Source organism: Echinops telfairi, unplaced genomic scaffold (assembly GCF_000313985.2).
Source record: "Echinops telfairi isolate 266 unplaced genomic scaffold, ASM31398v2 ScPeMD7_5;HRSCAF=22, whole genome shotgun sequence".
NCBI lineage: Eukaryota > Metazoa > Chordata > Mammalia > Afrosoricida > Tenrecidae > Echinops > Echinops telfairi.
This window is the reverse complement of record NW_022103901.1, coordinates 24076682-24092827: the sequence shown is the minus strand read 5'-3', so window position 1 is coordinate 24092827 and position 16146 is coordinate 24076682. Positions and strand designations below refer to the sequence as shown.

At 41.7% G+C, this 16146-nt stretch overlaps 1 protein-coding gene across 1 annotated transcript in view; it reads right to left on the bottom strand.

Moving 5' to 3' along the window:
- Positions 1–16107, bottom strand: part of DCUN1D3 (defective in cullin neddylation 1 domain containing 3) — a 59818-nt gene extending 43711 nt beyond the window's left edge. Inside the window, exon 1 of the mRNA XM_004705736.2 lies at positions 16014–16107. The gene's annotated coding sequence lies outside the window, so the exon portion shown is untranslated. The remainder of the gene's footprint in view (positions 1–16013) is intronic.
- Between the last annotated feature and the right edge of the window lie 39 nt (positions 16108–16146).

Genomic DNA, 16146 nt, shown 5'->3' with positions numbered 1-16146 from the left:
TTAGGAGACTGAAGCAAGGCAGTGGACTGGCTCCTTCCTGGCCCAGGGGCAGAAGCCAAGGGATAACCAGTGAGACGGACTACTCCTTAAGGGGAGGCTCTTCTGTGGACCAGTGACTGTATCCTTACAGTACACTGGTACTGACATGTGATAACCTGTTAAGTTCCCTAATAACTTCCATAATTGCAAGTTTCATCTGTGAGTTGTGTGGTCACTTCAAAGAATTATCAAATGCTGAAGAAAAGTAAGTAGTGTCATGGGAGGAACGGTTGGAGTCAGAATAGGGAAAGAAAGATGGAGAACAGAAGCTTACCTAACTTGTATGGAGTTAGGATTCTCCTTTTTCCTGTGTAGCCAGATAAGGTCAAATATAGGTCCCTGTACCATTTCTACTAAAGTCAAGATCACTCACACAGCCAATGTAGATTATGAAAGATGATAGTGTTAAGATACACAGAAAATGCCTAGACACTGTAGGCAATTAAGGCCTTTAAAAAAAAACCAAACTTCAATGAAACCACAGTCTAAAACTAAAAGTAGTTTTCTTAGTTTCTAACCCAGATTTCAGTTTTATTCTGGGATTACTTTAAAAGAAACCACCTCCCACAATAGTTTGTTTCATTTCTAACACTACTTATTTCCTTCTCAAGACTCCACTATCTTATGAGTAAAATGACAGAAAGAAGTGAAATGAAATTTTACATAACCTACTCCAGTGTTTACTTTCATTTTAGAGCACATGGTACACTGTCCCTTTTAAAGCAATTGTTAGCAAGAAATGATGTGCTCCATGAAGGGCAGGTGAGCCCCTGAAACTACTGTCTTGAGATACTCTTTGAGCCTTAAAGCAAAAATATACCCTGAAGTCTTCTTAAAACTAAGTTTAGTTCAACTAGTAAAAAGAGTCTGCCTTGAGCATTATGCTTTTAAAAGCTACCTATAAGAAATCAAACTGACAATAGCGACTAGAAAGATCAGAACAAGAACCTTGGGGGGAGGGCAGTGAGTTTATGTTAATGGGAAAGAGCGACTCAGAAGATGACAAGAACGGTTGCACAATTTGAAGGAAGTAATCACTGTTACTGGACTGTACAAACTGTTGGGTTGGTGTATGTGTGTAGATTCTCAAGACAATAAAGAACATGAAAAAGCACAGGTCCATTCTTGAGCGGGGTCAATGCAGAGCCTTGAACCATTCTCTGGTTTCCAGTCAAGAGAGACTGTTAGGTTTCCTTTCTCCTTCCTCAGGGGAACACATCAGAACCCTAAGTGCTATTATCAGGGAGTTACACTACCAAAAAGCAAAAGGAACTAAAGGTTAAGGTTAGGAGCAGGGGAACAGCTAAAGGTGAAAGAGGAAACAATAGCATTCATTTTTTAAAATATGCAAACAACATAAAGTGTTATTACTGCTAATTTCTATATGAGGGGTTTAAGTTAACTATAACTAAAGAACTTGGTCTTTGTTTGTTTCCTGAGATAACCTTAGCAATCTTGAAATTTCCCTGTAATGAAGAGTCTTAGGAGCCTTGGAAGATTAGAGTTAAACGTTGGGCTAACAACAAGGTTGGTAGTTCAAACCCACAGCTGTTAATGGAGAAAGGTGAGGCTGTTTGTTTCCATAAAGGATTTAGCCTTGGCAACCCTAACGAGGGCTTGCCATATGTATGCAGGGTCACTAGGAGTAGGAACTCATTCAAACGTGGTATGTCTTCAGCATCTATGAGAACTCAAGACCACACCTGAGGGCTTCAGCTAATGAGGTGATTTGGGGAGGGCCTGGTTATACTAGAAAGACCCATCATTTGGTATCAGCCAAAATGAAGGGCGAGGGGGGCTGGAGATTGAACGAAACCACATAGGCATTGCTTGACCTAAGTAGGGGGATATCTCATAAAAATTCTAGATGAGATTCCAACATAAAAATTCTGGACATAGAAGCTCGGTGAGATTCTTGGTTGGTGACATTCATGCACAGGGGACAGTTGTGTGTTCTTTGGGACATGTAAGTGGTAGAAACACCCCCAGATTATGTCCTTAATTTGTACCCTTTTTACCTCCCTTGCAATAAACCTAATCCTAAATTTATGTTTTCCCAAGGTTTGTGCCTTGTCCTAGAGAACTATCAAATCTGAGACAATATTGGGAAACCCGAAAAATTCATAGCCAGGAGTTTAGAAGTGTGGGTGGGGTGTGGGGAGGCAATTTAGACCCTGAGCTTCTGTATGACATCCTGGGAAGGTAGAAAACTCTTGAATCGAGATCCTGAGTTTATTGTTGGCATCCTGAGGGAGCCTGTAGGTCAGAAGAGGGGCCTAGAGATTCCCAAGCTTACATACAGCATCCTGAGGGGATAAAAGGCAGCACTGAATTTGTAACCAGTAGGCTCAAAGCGATAGTACCATGGTGCTTCCAAACTTGCAGCCTAAAGTCTTGGGCACATGTGACAGTCTGGAGACTGTGCCCCTTACTTGTGATTTCATCCAGCTCTGGGGATTAGGGCCAGAGGAAGTAGTTGTCCATTTGCAGCTGGTGTCAAAGAGATTATTTAGAGTTCAATTTAAGGTAAAGGCCTCAGAGAGATTGTTATGGACTGAATTGGATCCACACCCCACACCCCAAAATGTTATAAATCCTAACCTCTCTACCTGTTTATAATCCAACAGGGGAATCAATTTTCTCTCTTATTTTAAATAGTCTTGTCAGTACAGTGTGTTTTAAACCAATCAACTTTGAGGTATAAAAAAGGCAGATTGGGCACGGAGAAGCAAGCAGAGATGGGAAAGATGACACCATGCCACATTAAGGGCACCACAGAATGCAAAACAGAAAACACACCCATTAGTCTATACTTATTCAGACCCACCCTATAGGGCAGAGTAGAACTGCTCCATGGGGTTTCCAAGGTTTATGGAAACAGATCAACAGGTCTTTCTTCTACTGAGCCGATGGAGGATTTGAATCACCAATCTTTAAGTTCAAAACTGAGAACATGCCACCAGAGCTCCTTAAGCAAAGAATAGAATCTGAAGAGACAAGATCCTTCCACCAAAACCAATAGAAAAAGAAAGCCTTTCCCTAGAACTAGCACCCTGAATTTGGACTTCCAGCCTGCTAAACTGTGAAAATAATCAATGTCTGTTAAGGAAGGAGCCCGGAGGAGTGGTTGCTTCCATGCTGGACTACTGACGGATCCGCAGGTGGAACTCACCAGTGCCTCTAGGGGAGAAAGAGGAGGCTTTCTGCTGTCATACCATTTTACAACTTCAGAAACACTAGAGAACAGTCTTACTCTGTCTACACACGCAGGTGCTGCTGTAAAAGCAATGTGTTTTGATTTGTTAAAACCACCCACATGTGATTTTTGTTACAGCAGCATTTGATGGCTAAGACAGATGTCTATACGTTATTTCAAACCCTGCACCACTTATGCACGGGTATTTTTTGCCATGAATGCAGAAATAGAATGGCGTCAATTCACTTGAGTTAGTAAAGTCTGAAAAGCCACTGAAATTTGGGCCTATCCTACTGTCACAAAGACTTCATTAATTATAGTTTGGCACTGTATGAAAATTATTCACTCTTAGAACTTACAAACTTCAGCCATTATTAATGGCTGTTTTAGACAGGGTTCTTTAAAGAATCAAAACCAGGACACTTATGATTTCATATATACATGTAAATATAAATAGATATATATAACACAGAGAAATAAACAGCTAATTAGTCCACAGAGCAGTACAGAGGGCTCAGTTCAACTCACTTCTGAAGTGAGACAGTTAATACACTGGCAGTCCTTCAACTCGCGAGGGCTGCTGGGTGCAAGTCAAGGAAGCAGACAGCTGAGTCTTCTGCAGAGCAATACAGGCTGTTTGACCACAGGCAGCAAACAGCAGGGCAGGTCACCAACAGTCAGCCAGATGACAGGGTGCGACAGTCCCCAGCCAAGTGACGCATATATACACCAGCAGTGTGGCAAAGCAGGCCTAAAAGGCACCTCAAACTACAGCGACATGGTCCATGGGTTGTGTCTCCCACAGGGAGTGTAGCTCAAAAGTTATGGCAGAGAACTAGCTAAGGCAGCCGCACACTGGTCTGAGCATCAGAGAGCAAGAGACAAAGGTGAGACTCGCTGAGCCATTTCTCTCTTTGTCCTTCAATTAAACTGCAACTTTATTAATCCCACATGTGTTTATTAGCCAGGTTGGCACAATAAACCCACCTATCACAATGGCTTTTATTCTTAAATATTCATTTGCCACTCCAACTATTATTCATCTAAGATTCTTCTTACAAACATATAAAACTAATGTATTTTATAGCACTGTCCAAAGCAAGTCCATCCCCAAAGTAAGATGTCTGATACACAAGCGAGTTTTTTCACCAATACACAATAAAACACAGACCTAGTAAACAAAAAATATTCAGCCAAGTACTACCAAAATTCATCCCAGATGTACTTGAGTGCTTCTTTCAACAATATATTAACTAAAAGTATTAAAAAAAACCACATTTTGAGATAACTCCAAATATTTTACCTCAGAGTTAAGAAAAGACTCAAAAAGGAACTACAACCTCCCCAAAGACATACAGCAATTTGTGACACAGGCTAGTTTAGAATCTAGGACTTAGCCCACCAATTGTCCCACTTGTGGGGAATCTCCCACTGGATGCGTCAAAGGAGGCATTAGAAACCTGGCCTCAAAAAGAAGTGAATCTTAAGCAATCGGTAAACCCTTTACACATGCATTGGGGCGGCGGGGGTTTACTTCTTCTGAGAAGGAACACCCACAACATGGTACTTGCTAGTTGACTCTCAAAGATTGTCTGGACTGGTTGAAATTTCCTTCCTGAAGCCTCATATGGTTTTAAGCCCAACTCACTGAACCCTCAATGCATATTGCCAAAGTAAAAAGTCTCCTAGAGCCCACCTCCCAGGCCCCTTCCCCTCTTTTTCAAATTGAACACAGTAGCATCTTAGCTAATGAAGAGCCCTGATGGTGTAACGGGTTACATATTGAGTTGTTAACTGCAAGGTTGGCAGTTTGAGATCACCAGTTGCTCCTGGGGGAAGAGTGAGGTTTTCTACTCTCATAAGAATTAAGTCTCGGAAATCCACAGGAATTCTGGCCTGCCCTATAGGATCACAGAATAGCCAGGAGTTAGAATTGACCTGATGATAGTTTTTATTTTATCTTAAGCTACCAAGTCTCTGTTCTCAATGATACCTTCATGCACCCTCAATAGGGTTTCAGGAGGAATATTTTTCCATGTCTATGTTTGGAAGCAGGTTAGAAGTTTCCATTACAATCACTCATGTACTTCCCAGATACCCAGAGGACAGGTTTTATTTTCAAGTGACAGATAAACTTGTGTCTCTGGGACACAATGTTTAATACACTATCCCACAGATGGATTATTAAGAGAAGACAAAATGATATAGTTCTTGGTCCCTCGGGAGTTGCCAGTCCAGGTGAATTTAGCCAAGTATACCACATAGCTAATAAAAACTATCACTACACTAAATGTTTACTTATATGTCAGGCACGGTATCACGTTTTTCAATTTCATTATCTAATTGAATACTCACAATTGTATTGATCCTCAATTTATAGATGAGGAACTGAACTTTAGAGATGTTTGAGAGACGCCTTAGAGAACTAACTCTTGTAAGGTCAAATGGCAAGTAGGTGGAAAAGTTAGATTAAAATTCAGTCTGTGCTATTTTAGCATCTGTGCTTTTTCTTAGCCACTGCACTAGCAATACTTAAACCTTCTAAAAGTCACACTGAAAGAACATATGAAGTCTCTGCTGTATCTGATTTTCTTACTGAGTTTCTTGTGTCAGGGGGCCTGCCTCTAGAGCTGGTGAGCCCACGAAGTTCAAGAAACATGAAGCACATTCTGGGAAAGGGTCATTTCACCTCAACTGAGGGAGGAGTTTCTTATAACCTGAAGTAACTCCACTGGCAGTACTGATGGTCTAGAAACCCTATCAAATAACAATAGATGTGCATTGTTACTCAGCATTTACATCAACTTCGGGTAGTCTTACTCTGTAACTACTTATGGGATTCAAAACTGGAGTATAAATAACTTTGGGGAAGAAAAAGTCCACATTAAAACCTACTTAGTGCCATAAGACCAAGCCATTTCCCTGTTGGTCTAATCTCTACATGTAAAGCTGTCACCACTTCAGAGCCCTGATTGTTGCTTAAGGGACCAGTAGGAAATCTGACCCTATGGAACAAAGCACAAGGAGCCAGTAGAATTAAAAAAAGAAAGAATTGATCTGAGCTACTTAATAGAAGGATACTATGCAAAGTTGAAGTAGAAAATATTTAATTAACCATTTCAGTTATGATTTATTTCCTATTTATTATACTTTCCATGAGTTATGAACTATCTCACTAGTTTACATGTAACTACACCATTTGGATAAGAGGCACTGTTAAGTGACAATAGTAACCATCTACTGTTCTCAGCACTACATACTTTTAACCCAAACTCCAATGGGCCCAGGGACATTATTTTCCTGCTAATTGGCCAACTTATTTGTCAAATATGAAAGTCAAAAAAAGCAGAACTCTCTACAAAATAATAATTATTCATAAATTATCAAGGGTTCATGAGGGAGGGGGGGGGGAGGGAAGGGGAAAATGAGGAGCTGATATTAAGGGCTCAAGTAGAAAGCAAATGTTTTGAGAATGACGATGGCAACAAATGTATAAATGTGCTTGACACAATGGATGTATGTATGGATTATGATAAGAATTGTTTAAGAGCCCCCAATAAAATGATTTAAAAACAAACAAAAAACAGCTCTCAAACAAACAAACAAACAAACAAAATGTGGTTAGTACTTCCTAAGCAGTCAATTACAACTGAGCAGTCAATCTAGAAGACCATCTCGTCAAAGCAGCCACTATATTCCTACACTCATCCCTCCCCGGCAGAAATGCACTTTCCAGTCAGGGCAAAGATAACCTGTAGTCAGGGACACAGTGTTGCCCAATCCCACAGAGTCCAATCTTCCTCTCTGTGAATGGTGTTCCCAAGATTGGACAACCCTGTGGGCCTGTTCCTTCTCCACCCACTCTTCCCCCTATTAAGCTCCCCGGTCAACATTTTCCAAGCTGGACCAATGATAGGCATTTCTATGCACCCTGTATACTACCCAACATCAACCACCTTGCCCTCCCCCAAAAGGCCCGCCCTACATTACCCCTCATTGAGTCTACCATCCTAACACTTGAGAACATCTTTAGACTATCTCTTTCATAAGAAGTTAATCTCCCAAGCAAACGTTTCCTTATCATGGATATCAGCGATAACCAAGTAGTTTTAAGTAAAACAAGACTGGGCACATGACTAGTTACTTCAAATAAAGACGAATTTACTTGGAGAAAAAGAACCAGGGAAACATTCTTGAAAACGGACTCCATATAGCAAGACCATTCACCATCCCACTCCTCACTCTCAAATCCCATTTACTTAGAAGAAAGGAAACGTCACACCTGAGAAGAGTCCGTCAGAGGGCCTGGGCCACTTAGCAGGGCCCCAGTGCTGTTACAATCTCACTCCAGTGGTGTTCCCAAGCGCCTCCTCCTGTCCAAGCCCAGCCACTCGGCAGTCCTCACACAGACATGAAACATGTGTTTTGAATAAATTTGCTTTATTACCACAAAAAACGAAAAAAGAAAATCCAGTGCAGTCACTGTGGTTATTTCCACAGAGCTGTATTCTAAAGCTATCCGACAAAGGGAACACACGGGTTTTTCTCTGTTCACATTCCAGGGCAAGACTCTAGGAAAAGGAAGTCCATGTTTCTGAACTTTGCCTAGGTATTCTCTATAGTATGTCCACTAGCCGATCTTAAGGTTTACTGTGATAAAAATTCAACTCCTACTCAAAGTTGAATATTTCATTTTCAGGAATATTGAGGGGGAAAGACCAGCTCACCTAATGAGTAGCCTAGTCCTCAAACTAGTCTTTCATTATGCACTAATCACTTCACATATGGTTCAGATCTGATTATAAAGATCTTCTCTGACAAATGAATTGATTGTGACCTAATATCTAGTTGCAAGTTCAGAAACTAAATAAATTAAGAACCTAGAAATACAGAAGACCAATACCAAGCATTCGATTCAATGGGAAATCTACTCAGTGCCTGAGAGGCAGTATAAATGAAAGACAAAATCTCATGCAGAGGAGGTATTACTTCTAATATTATGGCTGCCAGTACCTTGCTCTGTGATGTTAGGTGAGTTACTAACCTTTCTAGCTAGATTTCTATTGTCACAGTAAATCAAATTCTCACACTTTTCAGTGTTCAACTCTTAATGTAGATGCCCAAAATAACAATCCTAAGGTAACCCTGCAACATGGTCAAATACAGTGGGATGAAATGGAAGACCGCAAAATTCCCTCATTCTTGCTTCTTCCTAAACTGGATAGAGAGAAATTAGCTGAGTCCAATATAGTACATGTTATGATTTAAGCCTTGCTATAAAGGAGCCCTGGTGATGTAATGGTTACTCTTAAGGCTGCAAGCTGCAAGGTCAACAGTTCAAAACCAGAAATTGCTCTAAGAGACGTGGAGCTTTCTACTCCTGTAAAGTTACAGTCTCGAAACTTACAGGGACAGTTACACCCTGTCTTAAAGGGCTACTTTGGGTTGGCATCTACTTGATGGCAGTATTAAGTTTTGGGTTTTTTTTTAACCTTGCTATAAAAATTTAGGTCATATACCAATCTATTTTAAGCAAGCACTGAATAGAATCCAAACTCTTCACCAACCAACCAGAGCTAAAAGCTGTAAATGCACCCTGTCTTGATAGCGTAGGAGTAATCTACTACTAACATAGAGGGTTTTTTCCTACACATTGACAGATATTGAGACACAGTTTTAAGAGGCTAAACATCCACTAAAAATGAAAAATCCCAAACTATGCGAGGGTGCTGTCTGAAATCCTTGGTCAGTTATCAGATCAGGTGTGGAGCAGGGCAGCATAGACACATGGGTGATACTTCCCAACACTAAGCAATCCAAGACTCCCTGCTGCAATTCAACCCCAAACCCAACAGGCAGCAGCGTGAAAAGACACTTTTGGGCAAGGTCAACTGCTGGAGAAGGCAAGAGCCATCAGTATGATGTCAGGTTGGTAGCAGGTATTGCCATTGGTGGCTTATTTTATCACAAGAGCTAATCATCACCTCCCTCAAGCATGGACTAACTTACGACCATCTCTTCTCTGATATGTGACAATAATATGCTATCACACCTTACAGGTTTGACATTTTCCTCTATGTTTGGCATAGCACAACTCTCCAATTTCTTGCCTTAATTCATTAAATTGATATTTAAGTTCTACATAAGTATGATTAGATGATCAATTGCATTATAAATAATCTCCTTGTCTCCTCATATAGGGAGGGGAAAAAATGAAAAGCTGATGCCAGGGGTTTAGATGGAGAGCAAATGTTTTGAGAAAGATGAGGGCAATGAATGTACAAATGTGCTTTAAACTATTGATGTATGTCTGGATTGTGATAAGAGTTGTATGAGCCCCTAATAAAATGATTAAAAAATATATATTAAAATAAATCAATAAATAAAATAAACTAGAACTCCCATCATCTAAAAAGACACAAAAATCAGTAAGACTTCGCTTGAACTGGTTAAAATACCCTGGTCCACTGTACAAAGAGCATCAGAACACTGTTCAAACATTTAAGGAGAACTGTTCCCAGAACACTGGTATCATCATCTGTAAACAGACACAAAGAGGTAATTGTAAGTTATCAAGAGCTGGGGAAACAGGAGTTACCACATAATTACAATTTGTTTTCAATCTGAGTTACTTCTTCCTCACCTCAAAACAACAGGCATTCCGTGTCCAATTAACTCTCCTCACTGCAACATATATAATAGCAAAATTAAATTAACTTTAAATCACTTGATGAGATGCAACACCACTTACCAACAAACCTAACAGAAAATATCATCAATCTTTCCAAAGAGTTTGTCCAAAAGTCCCCCAAAGTTTAAGAAACAAGTACTGGTAACCTGGACTAAAAGGCCAACTTGGTGAATTCAACTTCACTTATAATGGCAGCTCCCTTCCCCAAACACAATTCGTGGTCAAAGTAGGAGTCAGTGGTTTCTCTCTGTGTTCAAGTCCCCTCCTACTCACCCACCTCCTTTTGGAAACTAGAGAAGGACCACCAGTCTCCAATGGCTGATGAAATTTCAGCCTGTGGGATATTTTCATACTGGAGTTATAATACACCATTGAAATGAATAGTCGACACCCTAACAACCGATGGGCTAACCCATCTTAAGCACAGCATTAGCATACAAGGCCAAGTCCAATTTTTTTTATCTGGGCCAAAGTAAAAAATAAAAAAGGATCGCTGTCAATCTCCATTCCTTTTAAGTGACTCTTCACTACATGGTTTAGAGAATGGAGCAGGGAATAGAGGGTGAGCTATAGTTTCCTGATTCTAATAGTACACTTTATTCACTTGATACCCAGTGTGTATACTAAGACTTTTTATTTGCATTCAAGTTGTAATTCAGTGGGATGAACTCTGCTCTATCCCCTCCAGTAGCCCTGGGACGGCAAAGCAGCCCTGGTCCAGTTCTGACACTCCATCTTTATGAGTTGGTAGAGTATTTGATTCCAAAACTGAACTCCCGATGGTTCTTTCTCAAACACTAAAAGGTTTGTTTTAACATTTCTAATAGTAAACTTATGTGTTTGAGTGGTGGCTCAGTGGTACCATTCTTGCCTTCCATCCAGGAGACCTAGGCTTGATTCCGGCCAATATACTTCAAATACAGCCACCTCCTATTTGTCAGAGGGGATTAGCATGCTGCTATAAAACGAAACAGTTTTGGCAAAGCTTCTAGATGAGGGGGAAAGGCCTGGTGATCTACTACTTCTCCAAATCAGCCCAATCTCTATGGATCAAGAGAGTCCGGTCCAATTCATAACTGATAAGGCAGTAATTTGTTCCGCTGTGCATGGGGCCAGGAGTTGGGAGACCTAACGGACATTAGTTCATAACAACAACACTGTGTTTTACTACAAATAGTCCAAGAACACGAGTCACTGTGAAGTTCAAATGAAAAGGAAAAAGCCTCCTCTTTCTGCGTCAGCCCACCGCGACATGGGCTCACGAGCAGAACATCAAGAAGCTGTTAGCTAGCCTTTCCAAAGTTAACAATCTGGTCAAGGCGAGGCTGAAAAGCAGGCGACCATTAATTGAACAGCCCCAATGAGAGAGCAGCAGAAAAAGAAGGCCTTCAGCAAGATCACTGACCCAGAGGCTAACAATGGACTCAAACCTAAGAACAATCCTGAGGAAGGTCCCGGACAGGGAAGGACTTCATTCTAAGGGACACAGGGTTGCTTTGAGTAGGAATCAACTTGGCTGAACCTAACAACTGAAGACAAAAGTAGGTTACATCCCTTGTTGGCAAGGGCAGCCTACATAGGCCAACAAAGCGGGGCCAGCCCCACAATGGTCATTTACCTCATGTAATCCACTGAGTGAACTTCCAGCACCAACCCGTACCTCAGCTGAGGGTTATTAGTCATCAGAAAGATTAGCCAAGGCAGGTCATTGCAAAACAAATCCCGCCTCTCTACAAAAAGCACCTTCGAACTGAGCTCCCGATGGCCATCAGGGGCAGACTATTATATACTTGCCCAATCCTTCAACCGTAAACACTCCCAGAGCTGGATGTCAAGGAGGACTACTAACCTACAACACTTTCAGGGTAGCTATTATGCAATTTAAAATAGCCGCTTGTAAGACATAATCCTTTAAGGAAAAAGGTGTGTCCTCACTCGAACACCTGCTAGATGTTTAATGTATGATATATTCTTCTTTTAGGATAGGTCAGTCTGCCAGAAAAGACTCAAAAGACTATTGTCTCCCTTTTCCACTCTCAGAAGGGTGACTTTTTAAAACAAGCTCTCAGAATTGATGGGTACCAACTGGAATGTTTCAACAAACTGATGGTGTGCTGGAGGGGCTCACTTGTTTATGCTCAGAATTTTGGAAGAAAGCTCTGTGGCCAACAGACTAGAAGAGATTCAGACCTGTGGCCATTAAAAAAAAAAAAAAAGACTAAGAATGCAGAAACAATATCATTAATTGATATTGAATATCATTAATGTTACATGTAAGTAAAATTTTGCTGAAGATAATCCAGCAAAGGTTGCAGAAGTGCATTGACAAAGAGCTGCCAGAAAATTCAAGATGAACTCAGAAGAGGGACTTCATCACCGATATCACATGAATCTTAACTAAAAGCAAACATCACAAAAGGGTTTACTTGTGCTTTATTGACTATGCAAAGCCATTCAACTAGGCAGATTAACAAACTACAGGTAACACTGCTGAAAATGGGAATTCTAAAACACTGAATTGTGTTTATGCAGAACCTGTTCATAACCATGGGGCAGGAGCTGGAACAGAATGGTAAACTGCACGATTTTAAATCAATAAGGTGTATTCTAGGGTTATATCTCTTCACCATTTATTCAATCTGTACACGACGCAAGTAATCTGAGAATCTGGACCATGTTAAGAGCACAGCAGCAGGAATGGAGAAAAGTTCATTAACATGCAATATGCAGATTTTACAGCCTTGCTAGCTGAAAGTGAAGATGACTTGAAGCACTTCCTGATGAAAGTCAGACTATATAGCCCTCACTAGTTTTACACTTCAACATTAAAACAACAGCAACAACAAAAAACTTCACAATTGGTAAGCAAATGATGATGAACAGAGAAAAGATGGAAATTGTCAAATAACTCACTTTGCGTGGATACATAATCAACATCCATGGAAGTAGTAGTCAGAAAAACAAACAACATATTGCATTGGGCAAATTTTCTGAAAAGATCTCTTGTAATGGTAAAAAGCAAAAGATGTCACTTTATGAAACAGAGTGCACCTGATCCAAACCATAGTGTTTTCAATCATCTCATATGCAAGCGGAAGCCAGACAATGATTAAGACAACTGAGACCTCATACCTCTAAATTACGGTATTGGGGAAGAAGAGTCAAAGCACCAGACTACAAGAACAACAAACAGCTCTTGGTGTTTTGGAAGAAGTATAGTCAAAATGCTCCTTAAAAGCAAGGCTGGCAAGACTTGCTCTCATGTACTTTGTATATGTTATCAGGAAGGAACTAGTCCCCAGAGGAGAACATCATGCTTCGTAGAGGAGCAGCAAAATCGCGGAAGACCCTTAAAGAAATACTGTCACGGCGGCTCCAACAGTGGGCTCAAACAAAGCATTGTGAGGACAGCGCAGGACTGGTCACTGGTTCCTTCTGCTGTACACAAGGGTCACAATGAGTGGGAGACCTCTTGATGGCACCTAACAACCTGCAAAACAGTAAGTGGTGAGACGCTAGGGAAGTCCACAGAATTCAAAAGGACCATCGGTTTCTCTTCCCTTCCCCTGCTTACTCTTATTTCCCCCAGCTATTCGGAGCTCCATCCTGTATCTCTGACTTTGTCTGCGTTTCATCCTCACTTTGGGTGTTACTGTCTCCACAAGTGCCCCGTCCCACTCTTTTTCTCCAATCCCCCAAACCTTATTTCAGTAAATTTCTGCAATTGCTGTTTCCAGAACCTAGAAGGTACCTCCTCTTCTCTTTTGATGGCAAACTTCTTTTTACTTACAGCTCAGTTTGAAGTGTCACCTCCTCAGAAATCTTCAACTACATCCTCATCAGAAACTTTCTATCACATCATATCACTTATTTTCTTGTTTCAACCCCCACGCTCCTGCTCCTCCATTGTAAGCTCAGGGAGAGTATGGACCTTCTGCTTGGGCCCACTTTTATACATCCAGCGCCTAAACACTGGTCTGCATGGCGGAGTTAGTCAATAAACATTTACTGAATGAACGAATTTTGGATTTATCATTCAATGGCAAACAAGGATCCAAATCAATTAAGGTGAGGTTGGTAGTCATTTACTTTTGTTGTATTCCTATGAACCTTCTAAACTGTGACCTGCATAAGCAAAACATTAAATATTCTAAATAAAATGTGCATAAGCAGTTGAATAGGAAACTAATTTGCTTTGTGAACTTTGCCACAAGCCACAACGAAATGTTGAACACCCCAGCAAAACATTAACAGTTCTGTCTTATCAGGTCTGAAAGTCTTGATAAGCTGGGTGGACCCTGCCTCAGACCACTTTGGTGATTCTTTGAGCAATACGCATATCTCACTCAGATACAGAAGGGCAGGCTTTATGGGCACATTTCTTCATTGAATACCTAAGATTTTGGCATTACTTCTATAAGTTCTTCAAAAAGACAGTCCTATATTCGATGGAAGGTTTCCAAAGAAAATGTCAACACCAAACCTAGCATTACCTTTCACTTGGAAATCAGAGATAAGCTGCAGGAGTGCTATCTGGCGATTTGTTCTGGTTGTTTTTAAAGCAAACAAATGATCAACAAAGAAACCTCCTTTCCAATTATTGTTGGCTTTCGAAGATAATATTTCACACCCATTACTGGTTTGGAATCCTCTTTAAAACACAACCAAGCAGATCACACAACCTCACTTAAGACTACCTACTCACCTCCTATACTTCATCGACATGTTAGCAGGAGGAACCAGTCCCTGGAGAAGGACATCAGGCTTGGTACAGAAAAGGGACAGCAAAAAAGAGGAAGCCCCTCAATGAGATGGCCTGACAAAGTGGCTGCAATAATGGCCTCAAACACGGCAACAATTGTGAAGATGGCACAGTACTAAGCAGTTTCCCTGTGCTGTTCATGGGATCACTGCACAACAACACACACAAGGAATCTGCTAAATAAGCAGGATGGAAGCCATCACCAGGCCAATGTGCCGCTGAAGACTGCTGTGCCAGACGCACAACTGGAGAACAAGCGCTATTGCCCAATTGTGGAAGCAAAAAAGTAACATGGGATTTTCTGTTCTCTGAAGTGCATCATGAAGTGTGGGTGGAGTGAAACACAGAAATCCAGAATTAGCCCACCATCAAATAATTAGGGAAAGAGTTGACAACATGTAAATTCCTCACACATAAGGTATTTTAGAGCACAAGACCTTGATTTCTGGGCGATGATGCCATTTAGGAATCCTTGCAAGGACTTTGAAAATTCCAGTATTCATCGAAGAAAATGCTCATTACAAGCAAGCGTAGAGAGGTACTTCCGATGTGACAGCCTGCAAACGAACTATCACAAAGCTTGCCATTAAGGATCCCGGATAGAAGCTGAACAGCAATTTCAAGAGGTAACCAAGGTACTAAGTGCCATTAAAGAGATTTTAAAAAAAAACACCAAACCGAGATTGCTACACAATCACAGGGAATTAGAGTGGAAATGGGTGTGTGTGTGTGTATGGGGGAGGATGAGGGGTGAGCTGGAGTGGAAAAAAAAAATACATTTACCATCCCGTCCCACTTCCTACACAGGCAGAACCGTCGAGTCCCATTACCTCGGGCACAGATGGTTATCAGTTATAGCCAAGGTGCACAGAAAGGCCTTCAGGTTCGGCGGAGCCCCTAATTCCAGGGCTGTTAATGATTAAAGAGGTGGATGGGGGTGGGGAGGAAACAGAAGGCGAGGGAAGCTGGAGATTCACCCACCCACTCCCCCTAGGGCTCCTACTTCACAGCACTCACCCAGGGCAAAGCACCAGAGTCTGCACCTCCTCCCGCTCAGCTCCGACCCGAGATCCCCAGGTGCGGGGTTGAGGGGTGCCGGCGGTGAGAGTCACAGACAGTAGGTAAGTTTTCGGAGCCCTGAGGCTGACACGCCACAGGCTCCCCTCCCTCACAGCCCTTCTTCCAGAGGGGCTTCCAGGTCTAACTAGGCGCGGATTTCCACTCCCCCGCTTACACCACCCCTTTTCTCGAAGGTACCCAAACCCCTGCCCCTTCAGCTCTTCGTCCCCTCTTCCTCACTTACTCCCTCCCCCCACCAAACTCACAGCTGCTCCAGAGGTTCCGCCGGTCAAACCCTTTCTGGAAACGACGGCGGCCCGGCGGGTCCAAGCCACCTACCATCCCCACTCGCGTTTCCAGGCTCCCTAACCCCGCCGCCGCCGCCTCCTCTTCCACCAC